The sequence below is a fragment of the Coregonus clupeaformis genome, unplaced genomic scaffold (genome assembly GCF_020615455.1).
Source record: "Coregonus clupeaformis isolate EN_2021a unplaced genomic scaffold, ASM2061545v1 scaf2896, whole genome shotgun sequence".
Taxonomy (NCBI): Eukaryota; Metazoa; Chordata; class Actinopteri; order Salmoniformes; family Salmonidae; genus Coregonus; species Coregonus clupeaformis.
Window position 1 is genome coordinate 17,787 of NW_025536350.1, and position 20,734 is coordinate 38,520.

At 50.0% G+C, this 20,734-nt stretch overlaps 1 pseudogene; it reads right to left on the minus strand.

The window, feature by feature from the left end:
* The window catches only part of LOC121562420, a 45,736-nt pseudogene that overhangs the window by 13,124 nt on the left and 11,878 nt on the right, over positions 1-20,734 (minus strand).

Genomic DNA, 20,734 nt, shown 5'->3' on the forward strand with positions numbered 1-20,734 from the left:
CAACAGCATTCACTGAATACTGAAGTTCTGTGGACAGCACTCTAGTAGAAACATTGTAGCACACGGTTTGGCCAGTGTAACTGAACAGCATGTATGAAGCTATATGGAATTGTTTTAAGAAGGTCATACCAAGGATCATTTAGCTATTTGCGTTAGAATTGTAAGACCCCTTGAAGTATCCCAAAAAAATATTTAAAAAGTATTTGATTAAACATTATTTTTGGCCTTACTGCTATTAGCCCATGCAAACGCATTGAATAACAGATTCACTACATGGATCAACAGATAGTCCCCCAAAAAATCGAAGGAAGTTGGTTTTAAAGTGTCTTTCCTATATCTGAGAGTTGTAAGAAAGATCAGGAATTTTGTTTAGTTATTTTTTTTACATGTATTTAACCCCTTATTTTTGTCACAATGTTTTGGGGACTGGTACCGTGCGACCTTCGGACGAGCCTTGTGAGGCCTGTGGGCGTCCTAGAGAAAAACAACTGACATGTACGTGTTCGGAGAGCCTCACCTTTACGACAGATATCTCTAGCTTAAACGGACAGATTTCTGTGGGGATCGTTTTATTATGCTAATTAGATTTATGCACGGGTGCGGACATCGACCTCATTAAACTCTGAATCAGACGCTGTCTATCACTACCCTACCTCCACATGAACATAAAGTAACGGACTGTATCTCTAACATCTCTTAAACATTTCAAACGTGTCTCATATCTCTCCTGAACAGCTCGGAGATCATATTTCCAGATAAGGGTCCATTGTGTGTGTGTGTGTGTGTGTGTATGTGTGTGTGTGTGTGTGTGTGTGTGTGTGTGTGTGTGTGTGTGTGTGTGTGTGTGTGTTACCTCTGGTTGGACCAGGCCGCTGTAGGCTGGGTTGGCTGTGCTTCGTCTCTTCCTCTCTTGTCTCTTGGTCTGGATCTCTGCCATGGTAGAGGAGCAAAGGGTTGATTATGTTACAGGGGCTTAGACGGTACAGCTAGATTGGGACAGACAGACAGACAGGTAGACACAGCCGGTACAGCTAGATTGGGACAGACAGACAGACAGGTAGACACAGCTAGATTGGGACAGACAGACAGACAGGTAGACAGGTAGACATAGCCAGTACAGGTAAAATATGTATCTGGCGCTGATGTGTGGGTGAACAAGTTTTAACACAGACATAAAACGGTTGGTATGATGAGTTGAATTGAAAGAACAGAGAAACCCGCACACTGCTCTGGCTGGTATCACTGTTTTTATTAAAGTTTACGTGTCGGCCTCTTGGCCTTCGTCAGAGTTTTTTTAAAAATATTTACAAAATATCACGGCCAAGAGGCCGACACGTAAACTTTAATAAAAACAGTGATACTAGCCAGAGCAGTGTGTGGGTTTCTCTGTTCTTTCAAGTTATCTCATTGTTACCCTGCACCTGCAACACCAGCTCAGATGTGCCAGAGCAGTGTGTGGGTTTCTCTGTTCTTTCAAGTTATCTCATTGTTACCCTGCACCTGCAACACCAGCTCAGATGTGCCAGAGCAGTGTGTGGGTTTCTCTGTTCTTTCAAGTTATCTCATTGTTACCCTGCACCTGCAACACCAGCTCAGATGTGCCAGAGCAGTGTGTGGGTTTCTCTGTTCTTTCAAGTTATCTCATTGTTACCCTGCACCTGCAACACCAGCTCAGATGTGCCAGAGCAGTGTGTGGGTTTCTCTGTTCTTTCAAGTTATCTCATTGTTACCCTGCACCTGCAACACCAGCTCAGATGTGCCAGAGCAGTGTGTGGGTTTCTCTGTTCTTTCAAGTTATCTCATTGTTACCCTGCACCTGCAACAACAGCTCAGATGTGCCAGTGCCTTTTTGAATGATGATTTAAAGTTTAATTAAATTAGTGTCAGAGGAAGAACTCACCTTCCAGTGTCTCTGTAGTGACCAGGCCAAGAGCCACCATGAAGGCCATTTTCTGTATGGGAGAGGGGACATGTTAGAGTGTGACACCCATATGAATACCATACAGTGAAAGGTAGAGATGGGACATGTTAGAGTGTGACACCCATTTCCATAACATACAGGTGGAGAGGGGACATGTTAGAGTGTGACATCCATATGAATACCATACAGTGAAAGGTAGAGAGGGACATGTTACAGTGTGACACCCATATGAATACCATACAGTGAAAGGTGGAGAGGGGACATGTTACAGTGTGACACCCATATGAATACCATACAGTGAAAGGTGGAGAGGGGACATGTTAGAGTGTGACACTCATAGGAATCACATACAGGAGGAGGGGGGACATGTTACAGTGTGACACCCATATTAATACCATACAGGTGGCGAGGGGACATGTTACAGTGTGACACCCATATGAATACCATACAGGTGGCAAGGGGACATGTTACAGTGTGACACCCATATGAATACCATACAGGTGGCGAGGGGACATGTTAGAGTGTGACACCCATAGGAATACCATACAGTGAAAGGTGGAGAGGGGACATGTTAGAGTGTGACACTCATAGGAATCACATACTGGTGGAGAGGGGACATGTTACAGTGTGACACCCATATGAATCCCATACAGGTGGAGAGGGGACATGTTAGAGTGTGACAGTCATAGGAATCACATCCAGGTGGAGAGGGGACATGTTAGAGTGTGACACCCATAGGAATACCATACAGTGAAAGGTGGAGAGGGGACATGTTAGAGTGTGACACTCATAGGAATGACATACAGGTGGAGAGGGGACATGTTAGAGTGTGACACCCATAGGAACCTCCATACAGGAGAGAGGGAAAGGTTCCATCATATAGATTCATAACAAAGTAGTGTATAGTTTTCCCATTCCAGTCCCACAGTGGGAGGCATGTCAACTGGGATGAGATATAATCTGCCTCCTCAATCCTCCAGAACCCATCTATTCTCCAGCTGGACAACCCTCAGGTTAGGGTTGGAATGTTCACAACTCTCAGCTTCAGGTTGTGAGTGTTCTCTCCTGAAGAGTCTGCTTCCCCTTATGGCTTATTCATGAAGAGTTTTCCCTTCCTCCCCTCCCTCCTCTCCCTCCCTCCCCTCCCTCCTCTCCCTCCCTCCCTCCTCCTCTCCCTCCCTCCTCCTCTCCCTCCCCTCCCTCCTCTCCCTCCCTCCTCCTCTCCCTCCCCTCCCTCCTCTCCCTCCTCTCCCTCCATCCCTCCTCTCCCTCCTCTCCCTCCTCTCCCTCCATCCCTCCTCTCCCTCCTCTCCCTCCTCTCCCTCCCTCCCTCCCTCCTCTCCCTCCTCTCCCTCCCCTCCCTCCCTCCCTCCTCTCCCTCTCCTCCCTCCTCTCCCTCCTCTCCCTCCCTCCCTCCCCTCCCTCCTCTCCCTCCTCTCCTCTCCCACCCTCCCTCCTCTCCTCCCTCCCACCCTCCCTCCCTCCTCCCTCCTCTCCCTCCTCCCTCCTCCCTCCCTCTCCTCCTCTCCTCCCTCTCTCCCTCCCTCTCCTCCCTCTCTCTCTCCTCCCTCTCCTCCTCTCTCCCTCTCTCCCTCCTCTCCCTCCTCTCCCTCCCCCCCTCCCTCCTCCTCCCCTCCCTCCCTCCCCCTCCTCTCCCTCCTCCTCTCCTCCCTCCCTCCTCTCCCTCCTCCCCTCCTCCCCTCCCTCCCTCTCTCCCTCCCCTCCCTCCCTCCCTCCTCCCTCTCTCCCTCCTCCCTCCCTCCTCTCCTCTCTCCCTCCCTCCCTCCTCCCTCCCTCCCCTCTCCTCCCTCTCCCTCCTCCTCTCCCTCCCTCCCTCACCTCCTCCCTCCCTCCTCCCTCCTCTCCCTCCTCCCCCTCCCTCCCTCCCTCCCTCCTCTCCCTCCCCTCCCTCCCTCCTCTCCCTCCTCTCCCTCCCTCCCCTCCCTCCCTCCTCTCCCTCCCTCCCCTCCCTCAGAGGGGGACGAGGGATAGAGGGGGACGAGGGATAGAGGGGGACGAGGGATAGAGAGGGACGAGGAATAGAGGGAGACCAGGGATAGAGGGAGACCAGGAATAGAGGGGACGAGGGATAGAGAGGGACGAGGGATAGAGGGGGACAAGGGAGAGAGGGGGACGAGATGGAGGGGGACGAGGATAGAGGGGGACGAGGATAGAGGGATGAGGGGGCGAGGATGGAGGGGACGAGGGATGGAGGGGGACGAGAGTAGAGGGGGACGAGAATAGAGGGGGACCAGGGATAGAGGGGACGAGGATAGAGGGGCGAGGGATGGAGGGGGGACGAAGGATGAGGGGGACGAGGAGATAGAGGGGACGAGGAATAGAGGGAGACCAGGGATGGGGGAAGAGAGATAGAGGGGGCGAGGGTGAGGGGGGACGAGGGATAGAGGGGGACGAGGGATAGAGGGGGACGAGAATAGAGGGAGACCGGGGATGAGGGGACGAGGGATAGAGAGGGACGAGGGATAGAGGGGGACGAGGGATAGAGGGGGGCGAGGGATGGAGGGGGACGAGATATAGGGGACGAGGGATAGAGGGATAGAGGGGGACGAGGGATAGAGGGCGAGGGATGGAGGGAGCGAGGGATGGAGGGGGACTGAGAGATAGAGGGGGACCAGGGATAGAGGGGGACGAGGGATAGAGGGGGACGAGGGATGGAGGGGGGACGAGAGATAGAGGGGACAGAGGGGGACGAGGGATAGAGGGGGACGAGGGATGGAGGGGGACGAGGGATGGAGGGGATGAAGGATGGAGGGGACCGAGGGATGGAAGGGGACCGAAGGATAGAGGGGGACGAGGGATAGAGGGGGACGAGGATAGAGGGGGACGAGGGATGGAGGGGGACGAGGGATGGAGGGGACGAAGGATAGAGGGGGACGAGGGATAGAGGAGGACGAGGGATAGAGGGGGACGAGGGATGAGGGGGACGAGGGGGAAGAGGGGGGACGAGGGATAGAGGGGGGACGAGGGATGGAGGGGGACGAGGGATAGGGGGACGAGGATAGAGGGAGGGAGGGATGAGGGGGACGAGGGATAGGGGGGAGGGAGGGATAGAGGGGACCGAGGGATAGAGGGAGGGAGGGATAGAGGGGGGACCAGGGATAGAGGGGGACAAAGGATAGAGGGAGGGAGGGATAGAGGGGGACGAGGGATAGAGGGGGACGAGGGATAGAGGGGACGAGGGATAGAGGGAGGGAGGGATAGAGGGGGACGAGGGATAGAGGGGGACGAGGGATAGAGGGAGGGACGGATAGAGGGGGACGAGGGAGTAGAGGGGGACGAGGGATGGATGGAGGAGGGGACGAGGAGGGATGGAGGGGACGAGGGATGGATGGAGGGAGGGATGGAGGGGGACGAGGGGGACGAGGGATGGATGGAGGGAGGGATGGAGGGGAGGGATAGAGGGGGACGAGGGATGGATGGAGGGAGGGATGGAGGGGGACGAGGGAGGGATGGAGGGGGACGAGGGGACGAGGGATGGATGAGGGAGGGATAGAGGGGGACGAGGGATGGATGGAGGGAGGGATAGAAGGGGACGAGGGATAGAGGGGGACAAGGGATGGATGGAGGGAGGGATAGAGGGGAGGGAGGGATGGATAGAGGGGGACGAGGGATGGATGGAGGGAGGGATGGATAGAGGGGGACGAGGGATGGATGGAGGGAGGGATGGATGGAGGGGGACGAGGGATAGAGGGGGACGAGGGATGGATGGAGGGAGGGATGGATAGAGGGGGACGAGGGATGGATGGAGGGAGGGAGGGATGGATAGAGGGGGACGAGGAATAGAGGGGGATAGAGGGGGACGAGGGATAGAGGGGGACCAGGGATAGAGGGGGACCAGGGATAGAGGGGGATAGAGGGGGACCAGGGATAGAGGGGGACCAGGGATAGAGGGGGATAGAGGGGGACCAGGGATAGAGGGGGACCAGGGATAGAGGGGACGAGGGAGGGATGGAGGGAAAGGAAGGCTGAGTCAGGATTATCTGGGATTATCTGACTGAATAATTAGATGGGTTAACCAATCAGAGTTAGAGTGATCAGATAGATTGACATCTGCTCCAGCTCTGAGTTAGCAGTAGCACCATATCAGAGAACCTAATAGTTAGCATATGGCTTAGATAAATGATGACGGTTTATTGGCTTTAAATCCTTATTTATGTAATAAAATACTATAGTGAGGCTTTTCTCTATTCTCTAATACAACATGGTTTGTGTTCTTGTTATTGAGGTATGATCATTTAGAATAGTGGTTTTACCTCTGGGACCTCATCCTTCTGCTTCTTCCTCTTCTTGGCTGGTGTAGAGGAGGGAGGGGTGGAGGGGTTGGGGGTCGGTGTAATGGAGGGGTTCTCCTGGGAGGGGCTGTCGGCCCCCTGGGGTCCTCCTGGGGAGTCCTGGGAGGAGCTGGGGGTCTCAGCCTCTGGCTGGATTATTATCACCTGGGAAAACACACACACACACACACACCACACACACACACACACACACACACACACACACACACACACACACACACACACACACACACACCACACACACACACACACACACACACACACACACACACACACACACACACACACACCACACACACACACACACACACACACACACACACACACACACACACATACACACACAGGCAGGGAGAGCACACACACACACACACACACACAGGGAGAGCAACACACCACACACACACACACACAGGGAGAGCAACACACCACACACACATACACACACACACACACACACAGGGAGAGCAACACACCACACACACACACACACACACACACACACACACACAGGAGAGCAACACACCACACACACACACACACACACACACAGGGAGAGCAACACACCACACACACATACACACACACAGGGAGAGCAACACACCACACACACACACACAGGGAGAGCAACACACACACACACACACACACAGGGAGAGCAACACACCACACACACATACACACAGGCAGGGAGAGCAACACACCACACACACACACACAGGGAGAGCAACACACCACACACACATACACACACACACACACACACACAGGGAGAGCAACACACCACACACACACACACACACACACACACACACACACACACACACACAGGAGAGCAACACACCACACACACACAGGAGAGCAACACACCACACACACACACACACACACACAGGGAGAGCAACACCACACACACACACACACACACACACACACACACACACACACACAGGGAGAGCAACACACCACACACACACAGGGAGAGCAACACACCACACACACACACACACACACACACAGGGAGAGCAACACACCACACACACACCACACACACACACACAGGGAGAGCAACACACCACACACACACACACACAGGGAGAGCAACACACCACACACACACACACACACACACACAGGGAGAGCAACACACCACAAACACACAGGCAGGGAGAGCGTTAGGCATCAGTTAGTTCATTGGCTGTTGGTTCTAGTAACCTTTTAGTGGGAAGGTTTAAACAATTGATTGTGATTGATTTAAATTAAGAATGATAACACACAATTTGATGATGCCTGTAATGATGCCTGTAATGATACCCGTAATGCTAACTGTAATCCTACCTGTAATGCTAACTGTAATTCTGCCTGTAATGCTAACTGTAATCCTGCCTGTAATGCTAACTGTAATTCTACCTGTAATGCTAACTGTAATTCTACCTGTAATGCTAACTGTAATTCTACCTGTAATGCTAACTGTAATTCTGCCTGTAATGCTAACTGTAATCCTGCCTGTAATGCTAACTGTAATTCTACCTGTAATGCTAACTGTAATTCTGCCTGTAATGCTAACTGTAATCCTGCCTGTAATGCTAACTGTAATTCTACCTGTAATGCTAACTGTAATTCTACCTGTAATGCTAACTGTAATTCTACCTGTAATGCTAACTGTAATTCTGCCTGTAATGCTAACTGTTATTCTGCCTGTAATGCTAACTGTAATTCTGCCTGTAATGCTAACTGTAATTCTGCCTGTAATGCTAACTGTAATTCTGCCTGTAATGCTAACTGTAATTCTGCCTGTAATGCTAACTGTAATTCTGCCTGTAATGCTAACTGTAATTCTGCCTGTAATGCTAACTGTAATTCTGCCTGTAATGCTAACTGTAATTCTGCCTGTAATGCTAACTGTAATTCTGCCTGTAATGTGAAGCCTTAGAGAAGATCAGCATGAAGTGTCTGATGATTGTAGAGACCATGCTGACAGAGACGGTCACTAGGGCTAGTAGGATGCGTAGGACAGTCTTTAACCTTATTGTCAGTGCTGAAGACCAGCGGCTGGACCTTGACTCCCTCACTGACGGCCCACACCCCGTTGTTCCCCGTATCGGCCGGCGGCGAGGCAGATATGATGGAGAAGGTCACACCGGGGGCTACCGAGGCTGAGGTGGCTGTCGGGCTGCTGGTAGAGGTGGGGGAGATGGTGGTGGTGGAGGGGCCTCCAGGCCAGGCTAGGGCCAGGGAGAGAGACTGGAGAGGGGGCTGGAGGGGGCTGGAGAGGGGGCGAGGAGGTTGCGTCTCCCTGGCCTTTGGAGAGGCGTTCTGTGCTGAACGTGCTGTTGGCTGTAGGCAGGGCCGGGCCGAGGGTGTGGCTCTGGATGAGGGTGTGGCTGGAGCTGTGGGTGTGGTTAAAGCTGTGAGCGTGGCTCTTAGGGCTGACTACAGCGGTAACTCTCTGGAGGTTGAGGAGACTGAGGGCCTGACTGGATGACTGTTTCTGGCTGGCTGGCTGCTCCTGAGGGAGGCGGAGGAGACTGAGGGCCTGACTGGATGACTGTTTCTGGCTGGCTGGCTGCTCCTGAGGGAGGCGGAGGAGACTGAGGGCCTGACTGGATGACTGTTTCTGGCTGGCTGGCTGCTCCTGAGGGAGGCGGAGGAGACTGAGGGCCTGACTGGATGACTGTTTCTGGCTGGCTGGCTGCTCCTGAGGGACAGACACATGGCTGTGGGGGAGGCTGTCTGGGATCACACTCTCTGGCTGAACCTGGAGGGAGGGAGGGATGGAGGGGAGGGAGGGAGGGAGAGGAGAGGAGGGAGAGGAGGGAGGGAGGGAGCATGTTAAGTAACCATGATTATAGTTTACTTTATTAACATACCTGTACAGATGAACTGACTAATACCATCTGAAGCAGTCAGTAACACCAACCATCTCTGTACTGAAGCAGTCAGTAACACCAACCATCTCTGTACTGAAGCAGTCAGTAACACCAACCATCTCTGTACTGAAGCAGTCAGTAACACCGACCATCTCTGTACTGAAGCAGTCAGTAACACCGACCATCTCTGTACTGAAGCAGTCAGTAACACCAACCATCTCTGTACTGAAGCAGTCAGTAACACCAACCATCTCTGTACTGAAGCAGTCAGTAACACCAACCATCCATGTACTGAAGCAGTCAGTAACACCAACCATCTCTGTGCTGAAGCAGTCAGTAACACCAACCATCCATGTACTGAAGCAGTCAGTAACACCAACCATCTCTGTACTGAAGCAGTCAGTAACACCAACCATCTCTGTACTGAAGCAGTCAGTAACACCGACCATCCATGTACTGAAGCAGTCAGTAACACCAACCATCTCTGTACTGAAGCAGTCAGTAACACCAACCATCCATGTACTGAAGCAGTCAGTAACACCAACCATCCATGTACTGAAGCAGTCAGTAACACCAACCATCTCTGTACTGAAGCAGTCAGTAACACCAACCAACCTTTCTCTCTCTCTCTCGCTCTCTCTCTCTCTCTCTCTCCTCTCTCTCCCTCCTCTCCCTCTCCCTCTCCCTCTCTCTCTCTCTCTCTCTCTCTCTCTCTCTCTCTCTCTCTCTCTCTCTCTCTCTCTCTGTCTCTCTGTCTCTCTGTCTCTCTGTCTCTCTGTCTCTCTGTCTCTCTGTCTCTCGCTCTCTCGCTCTCTCGCTCTCTCGCTCTCTCGCTCTCTCGCTCTCTCGCTCTCTCCCTCTCTCCCTCTCTCCCTCTCTCCCTCTCTCCCTCTCTCCCTCTCTCCGCTCTCTCGCTCTCTCGCTCTCTCCCTCTCTCTCTCTGTGTCTCTGTCTCTCTCGCTCTTTCTCAATTCAATTCAATTTGCTTTATTAGCATGACGTAACAATGTACGTATTGCCAAAGCTTACTTTGGATATTTACACTATTAACATAATTAATAATAATAATCAGTATTGTCAACGGGACAACAGTGACAACAATAACCAAGGGTCAAAATAACCATTGAACAATAACAATATAGAGGACATGTGCAGGTTGGTTGGTCTGTCAGACACTGTCCCTCATCTTATGGCAGGCAGCAATGTAGTGCGCTGCCAACCCACAGCTCTCTGCGTCCTCCCCCAACAGAGACTGGGTAGCCTATCCTGCCAACCCACAGCTCTCTGCGTCCTCCCCCAACAGGACGGGTAGCCTATCCTGCCAACCCACAGCTCTCTGTGTCCTCCCCCAACAGGACGGGTAGCCTATCCTGCCAACCCACAGCTCTCTGTGTCCTCCCCCAACAGGACAGGTAGCCTATCCTGCCAACCCACAGCTCTCTGCGTCCTCCCCCAACAGGACGGGTAGCCTATCCTGCCAACCCACAGCTCTCTGCGTCCTCCCCCAACAGGACGGGAAGCCTATTCTCATCAGAGAGCTCTTTGAAACCTTAAATAATGTTTTCAAATTTGGGGAAATAACACTCTCTAATTGTTTTATATATTTTTTACATTTTGTCAGGAAATGCAGCTCTGTCTCAGGTTCTGCTGTGGTGCAGTGGTTGCACAGCCTTTCCTCTACAGGGAGCCAGGTTTTCCTGTGTCTACCCTTCTCAATGGCAAGGCTGGGCTCACTGAGCCTGTACTTTGTCAAGGTTTTTCTAAGGTTTTGATCAGTCACCATGGTCAAATAGTGAGCCACGGTGTACTGTCGATTTAGGGCCAGATAGTACTGCATTTTACTTTGTGCTTGTGTTTCCCAAGAAGCAATGTAGTTTTGTTTTGACTGTGTTTTAATTTGGTTTGTTCTGATTGATTGGATGTTCTGGTCCTGAGGCTTCAGTGTGTTAGTAGAACAGGTTTGTGAACTCAGCACCAGGACCAGCTGGATGAGGGGACTCTTTTCTTTGCTCAGCTCTTGGCATTGCAGGGCTTGGTAATGATATGAGAGGGGGGTCACTGTATTTTAGATGTTTCCAAAACATAATGGCTCTTATTTAAGTTTGTATTATTAGTGGATATTGGCCTAATTCTGGCCTGCATGCATTGTTTGTAGTTTTCCTCTAGACATGTAGGAGAATCTTCCAGAACTCTGCATGCAGGGTTTCAATGGGGTGTTTGTCCCATTTGGTGAAATCTTGTTTTGCAAGTGGACCCCACACATCGCTGCCATAAAGTGCAATTGGGTTCAATGACACATTCAATTCGTTTTAGCCAAATTTTAATAGGTATTTCAATTTGATTTTTTTTTAATGGCGTTGAATGCCCTGCGTGCTTTCTCTCTCAGTTCATTCACTGCATCATTTAGGTGTCCAGTTGAGCTTATTTTTAAACCTAAGTAATTGTAGTGTACAGTACGCTATATATTTAAGCCTAAGTAATTGTAGTGTACAGTACGCTATATATTTAAGCCTAAGTAATTGTAGTGTGCGCAGTACTCTATATATTTAAACCTAAGTAATTGTAGTGTACAGTACTCTATATATTTAAACCTAAGTAATTGTAGTGTACAGTACTCTATATAGGTAAACTTAAGTAATTGTAGTGTGTGCAGTACTCTATACTGTATATTTTGTACCAATTGAGAACTTTGGTCTAAATCCCTGAGATCTGGACCTTCTTTGGAAAATCATTATTTTAGTCTTTTTGGGGTTTACTGCCAGGGCCCAGGTCTGACAGTACTGCTCTAGCAGGTCCAGGCTCTGCTGTAGGCCATGTGCTGTGGGTGACAGCAGGCACAGGTCATCTGCCAAGAGCAGGCATTTAAACACTGAATTGTGGAGACTCTCCCTAGCTCTCTGTCTCTTTCTCTCTCTCTCTCTCCCTAGCTCTCTCTGTCTCTCTCTGTTTCTCTCTGTCTCTCTCTCTCCCTAGCTCTCTCTGTCTCTCTCTCTCCCTAGCTCTCTCTGTCTCTCTCTGTCTCTCTCTCTCCCTAGCTCTCTCTGTCTCTCTCTGTCTCTCTCTCTCCCTAGCTCTCTCTGTCTCTCTCTCTCTCTGTCTCTCTCTGTCTCTCTCTCTCTCTCTCTCCCTAGCTCTCTCTGTCTTTCTCTGTTTCTCTCTGTCTCTCTCTCTCCCTAGCTCTCTCTGTCTCTCTCTGTCTCTCTCTCTCTCCCTAGCTCTCTCTGTCTCTCTCTCTCCCTAGCTCTCTCTGTCTCTCTCTGTTTCTCCCTCTCTCTCTGTCTCTCTCTCTCTCCCTCCCTAGCTCTCTCTGTCTCTCTCTGTCTCTCTCTCTCCCTAGCTCTCTCTGTCTCTCTCTGTCTCTCTCTCCCTCCCTAGCTCTCTCTGTCTCTCTCTCTCTCCCTCCCTAGCTCTCTCTCTCTCTCTCTCTCTCTCTCTCTCTCTCTCTCTCTCTGTTTCTCCCTCTCTCTCTGTCTCTCTCTCTCTGTTTCTCTCTGTCTCTCTCTCTCTCCCTAGCTCTCTCTAACACACACAGAAGATAACCTGTTCATTCAGACTCAACACGAGAGACCGACAGAGAACTGACACACACATTTACTATCTACCCTCTAGTCTACCCTCTAGTCTACCAGACAGACAGGCAGACAGGCAGACAGACAGACAGACAGACAGACAGACAGACAGACAGGCAGGCAGGCAGGCAGGCAGGCAGACAGACAGACAGACAGACAGACAGACAGACAGACAGACAGACAGACAGACAGACAGACAGGCAGGCAGGCAGGCAGGCAGGCAGGCAGGCAGGCAGGCAGGCAGACAGACAGACAGACAGACAGACAGACAGACAGCTCCGTGTCAGACCACTGTCACTCTGTTCTTCTCTGTGAGTGTTGACAGGACCAGACGTGATCTGGGTTGTAACACTGCTGCTGGAGAACAGACAGACAACAGACCTGGTGAAAGGCAGCAGAGTCCTCTGGCTTTGTTTGTTTGTTTGGTTGGTGTCTGTACTTTGGATTAGCTGGTTCATATAATACCTAGAGGGGCAGTCTTCTCAGTAGAACGACAGTAAGACGGGACCAGACGTACCCTGACTTGATTGATTCTAATGACTGGCACGGGCGCTACTGATGTGTTGGTCTGTGTATTGGATTAGCTGGTCCATAATATCATGAGCTCTGCTTCTGCTCCGTTTGCCTTGTGCGGCACTGTGTTACGGACAGCAGGATTTGTAACACTATTTTTTTTTTTTTTATGAGCTGAGAGATGGGTTTGGTTTGTAATGGTGTGCTGCCACCTGGTGGTCACTTCAACACCTGCACTCTGATGCACCACCAGGTCCTCCAGAGATATGAGCAGAGAGATTTATAGCCTGCCTGGGTGACCTCTCAGATCTGCCATCACAGACGTTTAATATACTACAGCCAGTCACAGGCTAAGTTGTGTTTTGTTTTGCTGTGGTTCTTCCTCTGAGGGTTTTAGCAGACGATATGCTGCGTTGCTATTTCTGGTTCAGACCATTAGAGCCTCCTAGCAGTCTAAGAAACACAATGTTCCTCTATATATCAGGGTTTCTTTATTTTGGAAGAAAAGTTCAGAGATTCACTTCAGTGTTGTTGTGTTGTAGTTGAGGTGTGTTGGTGTGTTGTAGTTGAGGCGTGTTGTTGTGTTGTAGTTGAGGTGTGTTGTAGTTGAGGTGTGTTGTAGTTGAGGTGTGTTGTTGTGTTGTAGTTGAGGTGTGTGTGTTGTAGTTGTTGTGTGTTGTGTTGTAGTTGTTGTGTGTTGTGTTGTAGTTGAGGTGTGTTGTTGTGTTGTAGTTGAGGTGTGTTGTTGTGTTGTAGTTGAGGTGTGTTGTTGTGTTGTAGTTGAGGTGTTTTAGTTGATGTGTGTTGTTGTGTTGTAGTTGAGGTGTGTTGTAGTTGAGGTGTGTTGTAGTTGAGGTGTGTTGTAGTTTGAGGTGTGTTGTTGTGTTGTAGTTGAGGTGTGTTGTTGTTGTAGTTGAGGTGTGTTGTAGTTGAGGTGTGTTGTTGTGTTGTAGTTGAGGTGTGTTGTAGCTTAGTGGTTAAGAGCGTTGTGCCAGTAACCGAAAGGTCGCTGGTTCTAATCCCCGAGCCCACTAGGTGAACAATCTGTCGATGTGCCCTTGAGCAAGGCACTTAACCCTAATTGCTCCTGTAAGTCGCTCTGGATAAGAGCGTCTGCTAAATGACCAATTATTTTTATTTTTATTTTATTATTGTTGTGTTGTAGTTGAGGTGTGTTGTTGTGTTGTAGTTGAGATGTGTTGTAGTTGAGGTGTGTTGTAGTTGAGGTGTGTTGTTGTGTTGTAGTTGAGGTGTGTTGAGGTGTGTTGTTGTGTTGTAGTTGAGGTGTGTTGTTGTGTTGTAGTTGAGGTGTGTTGTAGTTGAGGTGTGTTGTTGTGTTGTAGTTGAGGTGTGTTGTAGTTGAGGTGTGTTGTAGTTGAGGTGTGTTGTTGTGTTGTAGTTGAGGTGTGTTGTACTCCTGAGTGGCGCAGTGGTCTAAGGCACTGCATCACAGTGCTAACTGTGCCACTAGAGATCCTGGTTCGAATCCAGGCTCTGTCGCAGCCGGCCGCGACCGGGAGACTCATGGGCGGCGCACAATTGGCCCAGCGTCGTCCCAGCGTCGTCCAGGGTAGGGGAGGGAATGGCCGGCAGGGATGTAGCTCAGTTGATAGAGCATGGCGTTTGCAATGCCAGGGTTGTGGGTTCGATTCCCACGGGGGGCCAGTATAAAAAAATATGTATTCACTAACTGTAAGTCGCTCTGGATAAGAGCGTCTGCTAAATGACTAAAATGTAATGTAAAATGTGTTGTAGTTGAGGTGTGTTGTTGTGTTGTAGTTGAGGTGTGTTGTTGTGTTGTAGTTGAGGTTTGTAGTTGAGGTGTGTTGTTGTGTTGTAGTTGAGGCGTGTTGTTGTGTTATAGTTGAGGCGTGTTGTAGTTGAGGCGTGTTGTTGTTGAGGTGTGTTGTAGTTGAGGTGTGTTGTTGTGTTGTAGTTGAGGTGTGTTGTAGTTGAGGTGTGTTGTTGTGTTGTAGTTGAGGTGTTGTGTTGTAGTTGAGGTGTGTTGTTGTAGTTGAGGTGTGTTGTAGTTGAGGTGTGTTGAGGTGTGTTGTAGTTGAGGTGTGTTGTTGTGTTGTAGTTTAGGTGTGTTGTTGTGTTGTAGTTGAGGTGTTGTGTTGTAGTTGAGGTGTGTTGTAGTTGAGGTGTGTTGGTGTGTTGTAGTTGAGGTGTGTTGTAGTTTAAGTGTGTTGTTGTGTTGTAGTTGAGGTGTGTTGTAGTTGAGGTGTGTTGTTGTGTTGTAGTTGAGGTGTGTTGTTGTGTTGTTGTGTTGTAGTTGAGGTGTGTTGTAGTTGAGGTGTGTTGTAGTTGAGGTGTGTTGTTGTGTTGTAGTTGAGGTGTGTTGTTGAGGCGTGTTGTTGTGTTGTAGTTGAGGCGTGTTGTTGTGTTGTAGTTGAGGTGTGTTGTTGTGTTGTAGTTGAGGTGTGTTGTAGTTGAGGTGTGTTGTAGTTGAGGTGTGTTGTTGTGTTGTAGTTGAGGTGTGTTGTTGTGTTGTAGTTGAGGTGTGTTGTAGTTGAGGTGTGTTGTTGTGTTGTAGTTGAGGTGTGTTGTTGTGTTGTTGTGTTGTAGTTGAGGTGTGTTGTAGTTGAGGTGTGTTGTAGTTGAGGTGTGTTGTAGTTGAGGTGTGTTGTTGTGTTGTAGTTGAGGTGTGTTGTTGAGGCGTGTTGTTGTGTTGTAGTTGAGGCGTGTTGTTGTGTTGTAGTTGAGGTGTGTTGTTGTGTTGTAGTTGAGGTGTGTTGTAGTTGAGGTGTGTTGTAGTTGAGGTGTGTTGTTATGTTGTAGTTGAGGTGTGTTGTTGTGTTGTAGTTGAGGTGTGTTGTAGTTGAGGTGTACCTGAGGTAGCCCAGTGTTGCCCTGTCCAGACAGCCGGTGTAGAGAGCTGACCTGAGGAACCTTGATGGGCACTACTGTTAGGTTTCCCAGCATCTAGAGAGGAGAGAGAGGGGGGAGAGGGGGGAGGGGGAGGGAGGGGAGGTGGAGGAGGAGGAGGGGGGAGAGGGGGGGAGGAGAGGGGGGAGGGGGAGGCGGAGGGGGGAGGAGAGGAGGAGGGGAGGCGGAGGAGGGGAGGAGAGGAGGGAGAGAGGGGGGGGGAGGAGGGGAGGGAGAGAGGGGGAGGAGGAGGGGGAGGAGAGGAGGGAGAGATTGAGATTGAGGGGGAGATGGGGGAGATAGGGAGGGAGAGAGCGGTTTAGTTTTACCAGAACATATTGTAATATAACAGGTATGGAGAGCGACCTTGTCTGTATTTGGTCCCATATTCCTAGAACACAATGACTACATTAACCTTGTGACTCTACAAACTGGTTGGATGCATTGGCAGTTTGTTTTGGTTGTGTTTCAGATTATTTTGTGGCCAGTAGAAATGAACGGTAAATAATGTATTGTGTCATTTGGAGTCACTTTTATTGTATATAAGAATATAATATGTTTCTAAAGACTTCTACATTAATGTGGATGCTACCATGGTTAAGGATAATCCTGAATGAATCGTGAATAATGATGAATGAGAACGTTACATAGGCATAAATATCATAACCCACCAAAAAATGCTAACCTGCCCTGTTGTTGGTAATGGTGAGAGGTTAGCATGTTTTGGGGACATGATTTTTGTGCCCCCAACAAAAACACACACACACACACACACACACACAGTGAAGTACAACTGTCTCTCCTGAACTCTCCTTGACACTCAACAGGATGTGTTGAAGGACAGAAACACAGTGAGAACCCTCCTTGACACTCAACAGGATGTGTTGAAGGACAGAAACACAGTGAGAACCCTCCTTGACACTCAACAGGATGTGTTGAAGGGACAGAAACACAGTGAGAACCCTCCTTGACACTCAACAGGATGTGTTGAAGGACAGAAACACAGTGAGAACCCTCCTTGACACTCAACAGGGATGTGTTGAAGGACAGAAACACAGTGAGAACCCTCCTTGACACTCAACAGGATGTGTTGAAGGACAGAAACACAGTGAGAACCTTCCTTGACACTCAACAGGATGTGTTGAAGGACAGAAACACAGTGAGAACCCTCCTTGACACTCAACAGGATGTGTTGAAGGACAGAAACACAGTGAGAACCCTCCTTGACACTCAACAGGATGTGTTGAAGGACAGAAACACAGTGAGAACCCTCCTTGACACTCAACAGGATGTGTTGAAGGACAGAAACACAGTGAGAACCCTCCTTGACACTCAACAGGATGTGTTGAAGGACAGAAACACAGTGAGAACCCTCCTTGACACTCAACAGGATGTGTTGAAGGACAGAAACACAGTGAGAACCCTCCTTGACACTCAACAGGATGTGTTGAAGGACAGAAACACAGTGAGAACCCTCCTTGACACTCAACAGGATGTGTTGAAGGACATAAACACAGTGAGTGCCAGAGCCTTGACAAGCAGCTAGCTAGAGCACAATGGCAGGGCCCATCAAACAGTTGTTTGAAAGCTTTGTGTGTGTGTGTGTGTGTGTGTGTGTGTGTGTGTGTGTGTGTGGTGAAGTCTGTCTCTGTCAGTGCAGCTTTGATTTGTTGTGGTTGTTCCTCGTTCTAGAAACGCTTCACCAAGGACATCTTATACCATTCCTCCTGTAGTCGTCTCTTTCTCTCTTTCTAGTTGTCCTGTAGGAGGAGGGAAGGAGGGAGGGAGGGAGAGGAGAGGAGAGGAGAGAGGAGAGGAGAGGAGAGGAGAGGAGGGATAGAGGAGGAGAGGAGGGAGGGGGGAGAGAGGAGAGGAGGGGAGGGGGGAGAGGAGAGGAGGGAGGGAGGGGGAGAGGAGAGGAGGGAGGGAGGGGAGAGGAGGGAGGGAAGGGAGGGAGGGAGGAGAAGAGAGGAGGGAGGGAGTGGAGAGGAGAGGAGAGGAGAGGAGAGGAGACCCACTGGGCAAAAACTGGTTGAATCAATGTGGAAAACTGATTGGATTTGCAAAAAGTCATCAACTTAAGGGCATTTTGTTTTTTAACCTAAATCCAATGACTTGGTGAAAACTGGTTGAACTGAAATCTGTGTCCAGTGGGGGAGCAGGCAGTCCCCGTCTTAGACTAATAACGATCCACCTCTATTAAAACACTACAGACACAAGCTGTGATGAGAACCACCTGACCTCTACCAACCTTTCATTTGTCATCCTGCATAATTACAGAGTCTGCTACTAAAATACAACAGCTGAGTTATAATGTAATATTACAGTGCTTTATTCACAGTCCTCATGTGTCTTCCAGTGTGTGTGTGTCTGTGTGTGTGTGTGTGTGTGTGCGTGGTGTGTGTGTCTGTGTGTGTGTGTCTTTGTGTGTGTGTGTGTCTGTGTGTGCGTGTGGTCTGTGTGTGTGTGTGTGTGTGTGTGTGTGTGTGTGTGTGTGTGTGCGTGGTGTGTGTGTGCGTGGTGTGTGTGTGTGTGTCTTTGTATGTGTGTGTGTCTGTGTGTGCGTGTGGTCTGTGTGTGTGTGTGTGTGTGTGTGTGTGTGTGTGTGTGTGTGTGTGTGTGTGTGTGTGTGTGTGTGCGTGGTGTGTGTCTGTGTGTGTGTGTCTTTGTGTGTGTGTCTTGTGTGTGTGTGTGTGTGTGTGTGTGTGTGTGTGTGTGTGTGTGTGTGCGTGGTGTGTGTGTGTGTGTCTGTGTGTGCGTGTGGTCTGTGTGTGTGTGTGTGTGTGTGTGTGTGTGTGTGTGTGAACATGTCAGTGTGTTGCTTCTATAAGCGTCTCAAAGCTCTCTTTCTCATTAACGCTGCTTTGAGGTCTAAGAAAACACACACATTCTCTCTAAAGATGTCTAACACACACACACACACACACACAAACACCCACACCACACGCACACACAGACACACACACACTGGAAGACACATGAGGACTGTGAATAAAGCACTGTAATATTTCATTATAACTCAGCTGTTGTATTTTAGTAGCAGACTCTGTGCTGTAAGCCAAACTCTTTTCTCAGCCCAGGCTAACAGGAGTGTATTTAGAAGAACTGCTCTGACAACTGATGCTTAAAGTTAGTAGGAGTTAAATTACTTCTCTTTGGGAAGGCTAAACATGTGCTCTGTTAAGTACCACTGTGAACATACGATGATGATTTCACACGGTTGTTCTGAAAATAGCAGAGAGAGAGAGAGAGAGAGAGAGAGAGAGAGAGAGAGAGAGAGAGAGAGAGAGAGAGAGAGAGAGAGAGAGAGAGAGAGAGAGAGAGAGAGAGAGAGAGAGAGAGAGAGAGAGAGAGAGAGAGACCAGTTCCCATGGAAACAAGCTAAGATGGAAATTCATGGAGTGGTGGAGGACACAAGCGAGGGCTTCCATTTTCCTAATTGCCGCCTCTTTTCTTCAAGGCAGCATCCCAATAACACCCTATTCCCTACATAGTGCATTCCTTTCGACCAGAGCTCTTGTCTAAAGTAGTGCACTGTGTAGGGAATATGGTGCCATTTGGGATGCAGACCAAGCCAAGCACCTTTCCTTAGGTCCTCCTCTGGAGTGGACCGCTGTCTGCTGCACACCACACCACAACCTGCTGGACTAAATAACCCAAGGCTGTTCCAGGCAACCTGCTGGACTAAATAACCCAAGGCTGTTCCAGGCTGCCTGCTGGACTAAATAACCCAAGGCTGTTCCAGGCTGCCTGCTGGACTAAATAACCCAAGGCTGTTCCAGGCTGCCTGCTGGACTAAATAACCCAAGGCTGTTCCAGGCTGCCTGCTGGACTAAATAACCCAAGGCTGTTCCAGGCTGCCTGCTGGACTAAATAACCCAAGGCTGTTCCAGGCTGCCTGCTGGACTAAATAACCCAAGGCTGTTCCAGGCAACCTGCTGGACTAAATAACCCAAGGCTGTTCCAGGCTGCCTGCTGGACTAAATAACCCAAGGCTGTTCCAGGCTGCCTGCTGGACTAAATAACCAAGGCTGTTCCAGGCTGCCTGCTGGACTAAATAACCCAAGGCTGTTCCAGGCTGCCTGCTGGACTAAATAACCCAAGGCTGTTCCAGGCTGCCTGCTGGACTAAATAACCCAAGGCTGTTCCAGGCTGCCTGCTGGACTAAATAACCCAAGGCTGTTCCAGGCTGCCTGCTGGACTAAATAACCCAAGGCTGTTCCAGGCTGCCTGCTGGACTAAATAACCCAAGGCTGTTCCAGGCTGCATGATGGACTAAATAACCCAAGGCTGTTCCAGGCTGCCTGCTGGACTAAATAACCCAAGGCTGTTCCAGGCTGCCTGCTGGACTAAATAACCCAAGGCTGTTCCAGGCTGCCTGCTGGACTAAATAACCCAAGGTTGTTCCAGGCTGCCTGCTGGACTAAATAACCCAAGGCTGTTCTAGGCTGCCTGCTGGACTAAATAACCCAAGGCTGTTCCAGGCTGCCTGCTGGACTAAATAACCCAAGGCTGTTCCAGGCTGCCTGCTGGACTAAATAACCCAAGGCTGTTCCAGGCTGCCTGCTGGACTAAATAACCCAAGGCTGTTCCAGGCTGCCTGCTGGACTAAATAACCCAAGGCTGTTCCAGGCTGCCTGCTGGACTAAATAACCCAAGGCTGTTCCAGGCTGCATGATG